This window comes from Haliotis rubra, unplaced genomic scaffold (assembly GCF_003918875.1).
Source record: "Haliotis rubra isolate DU_JTF1 unplaced genomic scaffold, ASM391887v1 Scf95, whole genome shotgun sequence".
Lineage (NCBI taxonomy): Eukaryota > Metazoa > Mollusca > Gastropoda > Lepetellida > Haliotidae > Haliotis > Haliotis rubra.
This window is the reverse complement of record NW_025767690.1, coordinates 73,444-83,100: the sequence shown is the minus strand read 5'-3', so window position 1 is coordinate 83,100 and position 9,657 is coordinate 73,444.

Sequence of the window (9,657 nt, the reverse complement as noted above, 5' to 3'; positions counted from 1 at the left end):
TTGTCCACATTTTTGGTTTTCCATAGTCACAGAACGATATTTTCTCCCTTTCCGTCTCTAGGAAAACTCACTGCAGGGTTCGGGTTATGGAGAGCCATACCAAACACCCACAGCTGGCGGGACCAACATCTCCAGTAACATTTACATCTGCCAACGCTTAATTCGCAAGTGGTGAGGCAATAGGCTAATGAGGCTAAGGGTCCTGTACCATGTTTGTGAAATATCTGTGATGCCTTATATGAAGTCTATCATCTAAGCAATTCTAGCTATGTATGGCGTTAAGTCACTGCTTGAAGAAAGGCTCCTTTAGAATTGTATCTGGTCAATATTAGTATTTCCATCATATCGGAAAATACATAGACTAACGCTTAGTGTCTGAATATATATAATTTTGATAGAAACAAACAAGCCCATTTAAACTGAGCCCCAGGGAGACACAAGATTCAGTCCAGCGAGCCATGGCAGTTAGCTATAGATATGTTTACTTTGTAACCCGACCCCCAAAGTGAGTTAAGGTTCTTGCAGATGTTAACAGACCCTGGACCTGAGGAGATCTAGACTTGCTTTATTTAAGGCTTTAGCATTGCACAGAGGGTTTGGCAGTAGGGGAAATAATGTGGTTCAGGAACAGTGAGACAGACTAAACAGTAAGGAAAATAATGTGGTTCAGGGACTGTGAGACAGAATATAAAATGCATGGCAACCTACACTTCATTGTGACTATCACTTATAACACAAGGGTTATTTCCTTTGCGTTAACTGACAGGCTTTCGGTGTCAAATGATTTGGAACTCCAGACAAAGGTGATGTTATGCTGTCTGGAAATATGGCCTTTTTGTAATGCCATAATGATAAGTGATTGTTGTACATATGATGTTTTTGAAGGATAATATCAGCGTCCTAATACTTTGCACGTGTTTCCCCCCACTCTTTCCATACCCGTAAAAGTTAACTTTCCATATATATGCCTGTAAGATAATACTGTAAAGTAATGGGACTGCTGAATTCGGCCACCGGAGGTAGTGACCACAGCACTCTGGTTATACTGCATTGAGAGAGGACAGAGCTTGGCAAGATACCAATAAATATGCTTGTCATTTAAACCTTTATCTGATATTTGTGGAATGTGATTTTATAATTGAAGATGCTTCCTGCACATGTAGCCCCAATATAGGTGTTGTTAGTCTGTGAATCTTCCAAATTACTTCGTCTCTTTTTTTCAATTGAAATTAAGATCTTTGCCTTTTATCAAAATAATATATTTCCAGTCTTAATGTGCCTTTGTCGGGAATCAAACTCCGGTTTTTGACCTGACAGGCGAACGCTTTAGCCACGAGCGTACCCCATCATTCCTTGATACTGTTGGTACATTTATTATACATTCAAGATTGAACCCAGCTTTGTCACCATATATCCTTCAGTTTGTATGTTAGTGACATGATCTGCACACTGATAATTTAAAAAGTGGAATATAAATAATGATTGTTTGCGATCTTTATCCAATTTAGTTTTCCACTGATTCTGTTTCTCTTTCCACGAAATTCTGTACGAAGGTACTTTTAACAGTTTCACCCAATAACAGTAAAGCATACAGATAATACGTTTCGATACTTTGATAGATTAATAAGTACATATTATATTCCATGATATTGAGATACCAAAATGATTAACATAATTATATAATGTATAACAAATTAGACAGCAAAAAGCAAAAGCAAAAAAGAAAACGCATGAGCAACATAATGCTGTCAGGTAGTAAGCTTTCAACAATTATCGAAACTGCTTAGTTATGAGCTAATTGCAATCACTACAATTTCCTATAGTCTGCCCAACAGATGTAATAGGTCTAATATGAAAATTATGAGCTAATTGCAATCACTACAATTTTCTTTAGTCTACCCAAGAGGTGGAAACAAAATATGTGTACAGTATATTCCGTCGGGTAACTGAAATTTGAGAAAACGTCCGTATGGAATAATACCTGTATTCCGAATCAAAAAGAGGTCATACCAAATATGTGCATGTTCACACATTTACCACAGTAATTTACACCGGGAATCATTAATACATTGTAATCATCTTTTATGAAAGTATAGATAATGAAATTTGTTCAGTTATGATCAGTCGGATAACTCATACAAGTGAGCACTAAAATTAGGGACCTACCGGTTCATGTCTGTGTGAACACATTCGTCTGTGTTTTATTGTAATTAGCAGTGTCTCCTTGTATAGCATATATAAGAAGTGTACCTAAGGTCAGATATTTAAACTGTTATGTAAATTCCTTTACAAAATGTATAAATGATATTACCTATTGGTCAGAAAGACTTATCAGTACCCCAACACCGACCACTGCCACACCCTCTCCCTCGCACACACACACACTCCCTAACATACATATCGCTCTGGCCCATAGACCCGATATTTGAACCTTTTAAACAGACACCATGTGTATGTCAACAAAGACACGCACGTTATTAGTGGTGCTCAGTCATGGGTATCACTTCACCATGTGTTTCTAATTATCTCAGTACATTATGGCGTGGTCGGACGCGCTAACGAACCCTATGTGACAGTTACATTACAGCACCATTGAAATACATGTTAAAGTAGTGCTAATCTTGTAACACTATACTTACTCATTTCCAACCATTTACGCATGTACAAAATATATGACAAACCTAACCCTGGTCATACGAGATTTCAAGGGTATTGAAATGCATGTCCTACAATCACAGCATTTACATCTGTTACACATGTTAGGAAACACATGGAAACAATGGCCAGATTTACACACCTGTGAAATACATGTAAATGCAGAGCCGACTGTTCGTTTATTTTAACACCCCTTTAAACGTGTGTAAATCTGACGCCCAGATGATACGTAGATTTCAAACGTTGTTCATATGGCCGCCGGATGAAACGAGTATTTCTTGACGTTAGTAAATTTGGGTAATACAGTCATTTTGTGTGGTGTGCTGGCGATTAGGTGCCTGACTCTGAGGGTTCAAAACCCGGATGGGACTCAACCCAACAAAAGAACTAGAATTTGTTCTTTACTAAGAAAGTGTAATCCCATATATAACATAGGTTACATCTGACCACTTTCTAAATGGCACCGTGTAATCACTGGTTCTGCTACCTCTTCTACCTCTTCCACTAGTATGTCTTCGCCTACACAGTTTCAGCCGTTTTGATTTCATTTTCAAAAGTCTTCATGCTGATAATGATGCCATTTACATGGGCCAAACAAGACACCATTTCTGAATACTGCATGCCCAACATGAAACAAATGCATATGCTTTCATCCATGACTTCATCCAAGATGCTAAACCCAAACAGAAGAAGTGAATGACTACTGGTTGACTTTTTCATACATATTTATAAGATCCTTAAGTCCTAATTAGGAGAAATTAAGTCCTAATTAGGAGATATTAAGTCCTAATTAGGAGATAGTATCACCTAATTAGGAGATAGCTAAGTCCTAATTAGGAGATAGTCATTTCTAATTAGGAGATAGCTAAGTCCTAATTAGGAGATAAAAATATTTTGACTGTGGCACTAGGACGCTTCCGTACTTACCCCCTGAAAAAGTACGGTAAAATATACGGTAACTCATCTTGGCAGTGTCTACGGTAACGGATAAAAGTTGTCCTATCCGGACCGCTTTACAATCCGGACAAATGCGTCGGGCCCAGGCCAGTCCGTAATAGACAGATTCCACTGTACAAAGAACGTAGCTAACAAAATTGTGTTGACTATTGTGAAGATTTAAATAAAGGCAGGGTCATGAACGGTGAGAGATTCAAATACACGCACGTGCCTTTGTTGACAAAACGGCTCTCAAGGGCCCAATTGATTCTAATCCTGACCAATTTGCTTGCTTTGGTGATTGTACGTGCGCTTTCCGAACTTTGTTGGACATATAAAACGCTAAGAGTTTCAAGACAATATATTCTTATATAACTAATTAACTTTAATCTTTAACACTGTCACATCTCTGGGCATATTTCAGTGTGACGTTCCTGGGGCCATTCACAGATTTCTTATAGGCGTATTCATTATAAAATTCCACTCGGGGGATGGCAGCAAGGTAACACGAATGTTCAGCTTGAGTCAGTTCTGAGCATCTGTTCAGGGATTTAATATAGCTGAAGTTTGAAAACATTCTGCATATTCCTATGTGTTATTCTGAAACCCTATTTAGAAATATATTCATTTGGAAATGTAATGTGAAGAGCTGGTCACGTTTGCATAATACAAATACGTCAGAATATGCACAACAATGTAGAGGTGGGGCAAATGTTGAAGCGCACGTAAAATATAAACCTGTACGATAGCTGAAGGAAAACTGATTTGTATGGATAGTCAACTTCTTTATTGCAATGAGTGCGACGTTTCGGTGTAGGTACTAACACCATTATCAAGCAAGTGTACGATAGCTACTGCTGCCACTTTTGTAGCATAAATCATTTGAAATTCAATTGTGTATGGTGGCTGATTCGGGCCATCTCCATATCGTTCTCAACAATCCATGCAAAACGGCGACAAAGCTGCAACAAAAAAATAAGATTTAAAAGGCTGACCACAACTTTTACATAACATTACAGAATAGTCAATATTACATGTTCAGTTTTATTAAAAAGTGTCCGTTTGTGTTGGATTGGATGGTTGGTTGTTTAACGCCGCCCTCTACAATATTACAACTATATGATTTTAACATATTTATTTCCAATGAAAGGCGCCGGATTTGTAAACAAGCACAAGCTTATGTGAATACCGCTCCGGGACAGCAATATTATAGCCACATGGAGGCTATACTGAGTTTGGACCAGATAATCCTGTGATCAACGGCATGAGAATCGATGGGGTCTTCTCAAGTTATGCTTGCTTGATTGTGCAAATACTGCTCATCCCTGTGAGATATGATCCGGCAAGCTGGAGGATTGGTTCACCTAATTAGCCTGCTGAGTGCAGTTCACCATGACACCGGTAGACATTAATTTTAATTTGTTGTAACATCACTCTAAGTGAAATGTGTCAACTGAATACATGTATATAATGTTGCACTGTGGTCTAGTGCATTTATTCAAAATGTCAAACGTTCAGGTTGGCTTACATTTAATTCCAAATGGTAAAGGTGGTCAGTACTTGAAATTTAAGGGCAGCAGGTTTAGTATCAAGACAAGGAAAGCAACTTCTATCCACTAGAATTGTTGACAGAAGGATTGTCGTGCTACAGTCAACACCAAAGATGCCTATCGACATCCTACAGAGGCGAACACAACCATATTCTAGACAACAGACAGATTTCCATCGACAAGTTCGTCATCAGATGGTCCGTCAATAATCGAGGCCGATACCTTCCATTTATCAGGAAGAATTATCAGGTACATGCTATTACGTATGGTACAATCTTTTGTATAACTATAAACGCATATATATGCTACTCTCCATGTCTAGTATGTTTTAAGTGTCTATGGTAAAACCTTTTGTATAACATTTATCACAATTGCATGATACTTTCCATGCTTGCCCCAATACATTTTTCGAATTATATTTAATTGTTACATGTCTACGATCTCATCTCACCGGGTACTAATGTGTAATGTGTGGTGTATATAACATGATGTATTTAAGATGATGTATTTAAGATTCCAGAGGCCCAGATAAGCTGCGTATTTGGGTAAAATACGCACAGAAAATGTCCAATTACGCATTGAAAAATAATTGTTGCGTACCAATTACGCATTTAAAATGCTAGATAAGCACACAGTTTAAAACATATGCGTACGGACGAATATATCTATTAAAATCACTTGTGTAATGAAAAAGGCATCAATTTGTATTGTTAGTATACAGGCCTACCATACAAACGGTGAACAAATCATCATGATTGCCGTTTTGTACGCTCGGCGACCGTTCTCGCGCGCTCTTGTAGCCGATACACGAGTTTTGTTTCCATTTCAAACGATTTGTCTTCCATTACAGATGTATAGTTTCGGTTTTAGAGGATATTGTTGCAGTTTTGGTTTTTTTTGTCCGTTTTGGTGTATATGAGTTCAGTTCAGTTCACAGTTTGTATGGTAGACCTGGTATAGGACAAGTGTTGTACTGTCAGTACAGGATGAGTGATTTTTTTATGAAATCATTTCCATTATGTTTAAGTTGGTTTTGCTTCAGTATGACATAAGGCAGATGGTGTCTATAAGATTATATAATAGGTATATTTATATAATATGGATATAAGGCGATGTAAATTATTTCTTTGAGAGGCATTTTAGAAGTTGTATGGATGAAGGAAAACCAAGTTCTATGGATAGTCAACTTCTTTATTGCAATGGGTGCGACGTTTCGGTGTACGTACTAACACCGTTATCAAGCACGTGAAGATAACGGTGTTAGTACTTACGCCGAAACGTCATCACTAGCTTGATAACGGTGTTAGTACGTACACCGAAACGTCATCACTTGCTTGATAACGGTGGTAGTACGTACACCGAAACGTCATCACTTGCTTGATAACGGTGTTAGTACGTACACCGAAACGTCATCACTTGCTTGATAACGGTGTTAGTACGTACACCGAAACGTCATCACTTGCTTGATAACGGTGTTAGTACGTACACCGAAACGTCATCACTTGCTTGATAACGGTGTTAGTACGTACACCGAAACGTCATCACTTGCTTGATAACGGTGTTAGTACGTACACCGAAACGTCATCACTTGCTTGATAACGGTGTTAGTACTTGACACAACACAGTGACTAAATATCACAGGTATAAAGCGCACCTTTTGTTGTAGGGGATTATCTCGCTCCAGTGAACTGGGACCAAACAACAAATGGTGCTGGGTAAGTGAGAATGACCCGAATCGATCTACGCAAACGGGACAAGGTGACGTGTTTCAATGGTGTCCTCCCAACCTGAGTAGGTAAATTAATTTCTCTTTCTAATGATCACGAAGTTACCTACACAAAGTGTTTATTTTTTAAAGCCATTTACCTGAGTAGGTTAATTACTTAACTTTTAGAGTTTCATTAAGTTACCTCCACAAGATTCAGTTAAATAGCTAATCCATAATTAGCTGGGGTTAATCCATTCTATCAGATAGGGGAGTAAGGTGTGTTTTCTTTGCTAATTACAAACTCAACTGTCTCACAACTGGGAGTCTCACAACTGGGAGTTCTCACAGATGGGAGTAGACCGTTTCAATTGTTTATCCTCACTGTGCAGGCAGCCTGCAGAGGATTAGGATTAGTGATGTTGTTTTAAGGAAGGGGTTCGTGCCATGATTTAGCTGAACTTAACTCATGGCCAAGGGACAGATACCATGCTGATAGATTGTCAGACTGATATCAACTCACCAATTATTCATGTTCATCACCATGGCTAATGTCCAAGTAAATCCGTTCAAGTGATCTGAGACAACAATGCTTCAGATCCTACACGGTGCCCTCAAGAAGAAGAAGTATCGACACATCAATTATGAAATTCTGAAGCAGAAAATATACTCGCGAAAACTCCAATGGAATTTGTCGATTGCATGTCACATTTAGTTGGACTTTAATTGTAATTCAGTGCTATCATGAAAGGTTGTCCATACAGTGCTATTCCCAATCCAGTTTACTTTGTTTAAAGTGTTAATTGTGTTAAAAGTAAAAGTTTGATTCAATTCTGTGCCACTGTTGAGTATGTTACTGTGATGTAGAAGTTCTACAAGTTCTATTTAGCTATCACTATTGCCTGTATGTTAAGTATGATACTGTGTTGAAGAATAAAATGTTTTATTAACTGTGTATCACTATTGCCTGTATGTTAAGTATGATACTATGTTGAAGAATAAATGTTTCATTAACTGTGTATCACTATTGCCTGTATGTTAAGTATGATACTGTGTTGAAGAAAAAATGTTTTATTAACTGTGTATCACTATTGCCTGTATGTTAAGTATGATACTGTGTTGAAGAAAAAATGTTTTATTAACTGTGTATCACTATTGCCTGTATGTTAAGTATGATACTGTGTTGAAGAATAAATGTTTTATTAACTTTGTATCACTATTGCCTGTATGTTAAGTATGATAGTGTGTTGAAGAATAAATGTTTTATTAACTTTGTAGCACTATTGCCTGTATGTTAAGTATGATACTGGGTTGAAGAATAAATGTTTTATTAACTTTGTATCACTATTGCCTGTATGTTAAGTATGATACTGTGTTGATGAATAAATGTTTTATTAACTTTGTATCACTATTGCCTGTATGTTAAGTATGATAGTGTGTTGAAGAATAAATGTTTTATTAATTTTGTAGCACTATTGCCAGTATGAAGAATAAATTAATATCACAATTTCCGAAAATACTGATACGGTCCCCAAGTAATCCTTTTGTTTAGTTGTTTAATACGCCCGAGTACTTCAGTAATTTTGAACAATAGGTGCCTGCACAGTCAGGAGACCTCGTTTCAATCGCGTCCGCGAGCCTGACCAGTGGTGACCACCCGATCCCACAGTCGCCTCTTACGAGAAATATGGGTTGATGAAGACCAATTCTAAGCCTTAGACGTAAACAAATATGTAACGAACACAATCTGTGTAGATATTGATTGTTGGTAAATGATAATTAATGATTCAAGGTTAATTGTTCTGATGCTTGGTACACTGTTAAAATATGGTAAGAATGTGAACATACAACATAAGATAAGATGTAAATTTGTTTAGAAAACGTGTTTACAAAATGGAATAAATATTTGGTTTATTTAATTGAGCTATCGTCTCACAGCCTCAGCATAGCATTCCCAAAATCTGAACGCCTTTGAGCATTTTCTAAAATTTTAATTATAGAATTATAAAATATAATTAGGTTTTAAGTCAAATATGGATAAAATGCACGTGTATAATACAATGTATGTATTACAATATGATATGTAAATCGGATGCACTGAGACTTGTATAACATAAACACCAGGAAGAGTTACATAAAAACAAGCTGTTATATAATCGGACGGTGGGGTAGCCTAGTGGTTAAAGCGTTCGTTCGTCACGCCGCAGACCCGGGTTCCATTACCCACATGGTAACAATGCGTGAAGCCCATTTCTGGTGTCTCCCGTCGTGATATTGCTGGTATATTGCTAAAAGCGACATGAAACTAAATTCACTCACTGTTGTAGAAACATAATGGGTTCGGTTAATGGTGACTACCAGGAAGCTCGAGACTTGTGGCGGCCACAGTTAAACAGGAACCTGACACTGAAAGTATCTGATTACAACGATATACAATCATATGTCATATTTTTCATTACCTTTTGGACTTAAGACTTTGGAAGGAAGAAATCCATTTCAACGCCAGTGGCATAAATACGTGGGAGGTCGTACCAGAGTACAAATATATAGATATAATATATATAAATATAATCCAACACAAATATGTAGCTATATTATATATATCGGGTTCGATTCCCCACATGGGTACAATGTGTGAAGACCATTTCTGGTGTCACCCGTCGTGATATTGCTGGAATATTGCTAAAGCGACTAAACTCAGTCAGTCAGTAAGTATTATTGAAATATGACCACAATAATTTTGGATTAAATATAGTGATTTTTAAGGCTATGACAACACTTGCTGTCAGTATAAACATAATAAACACATGA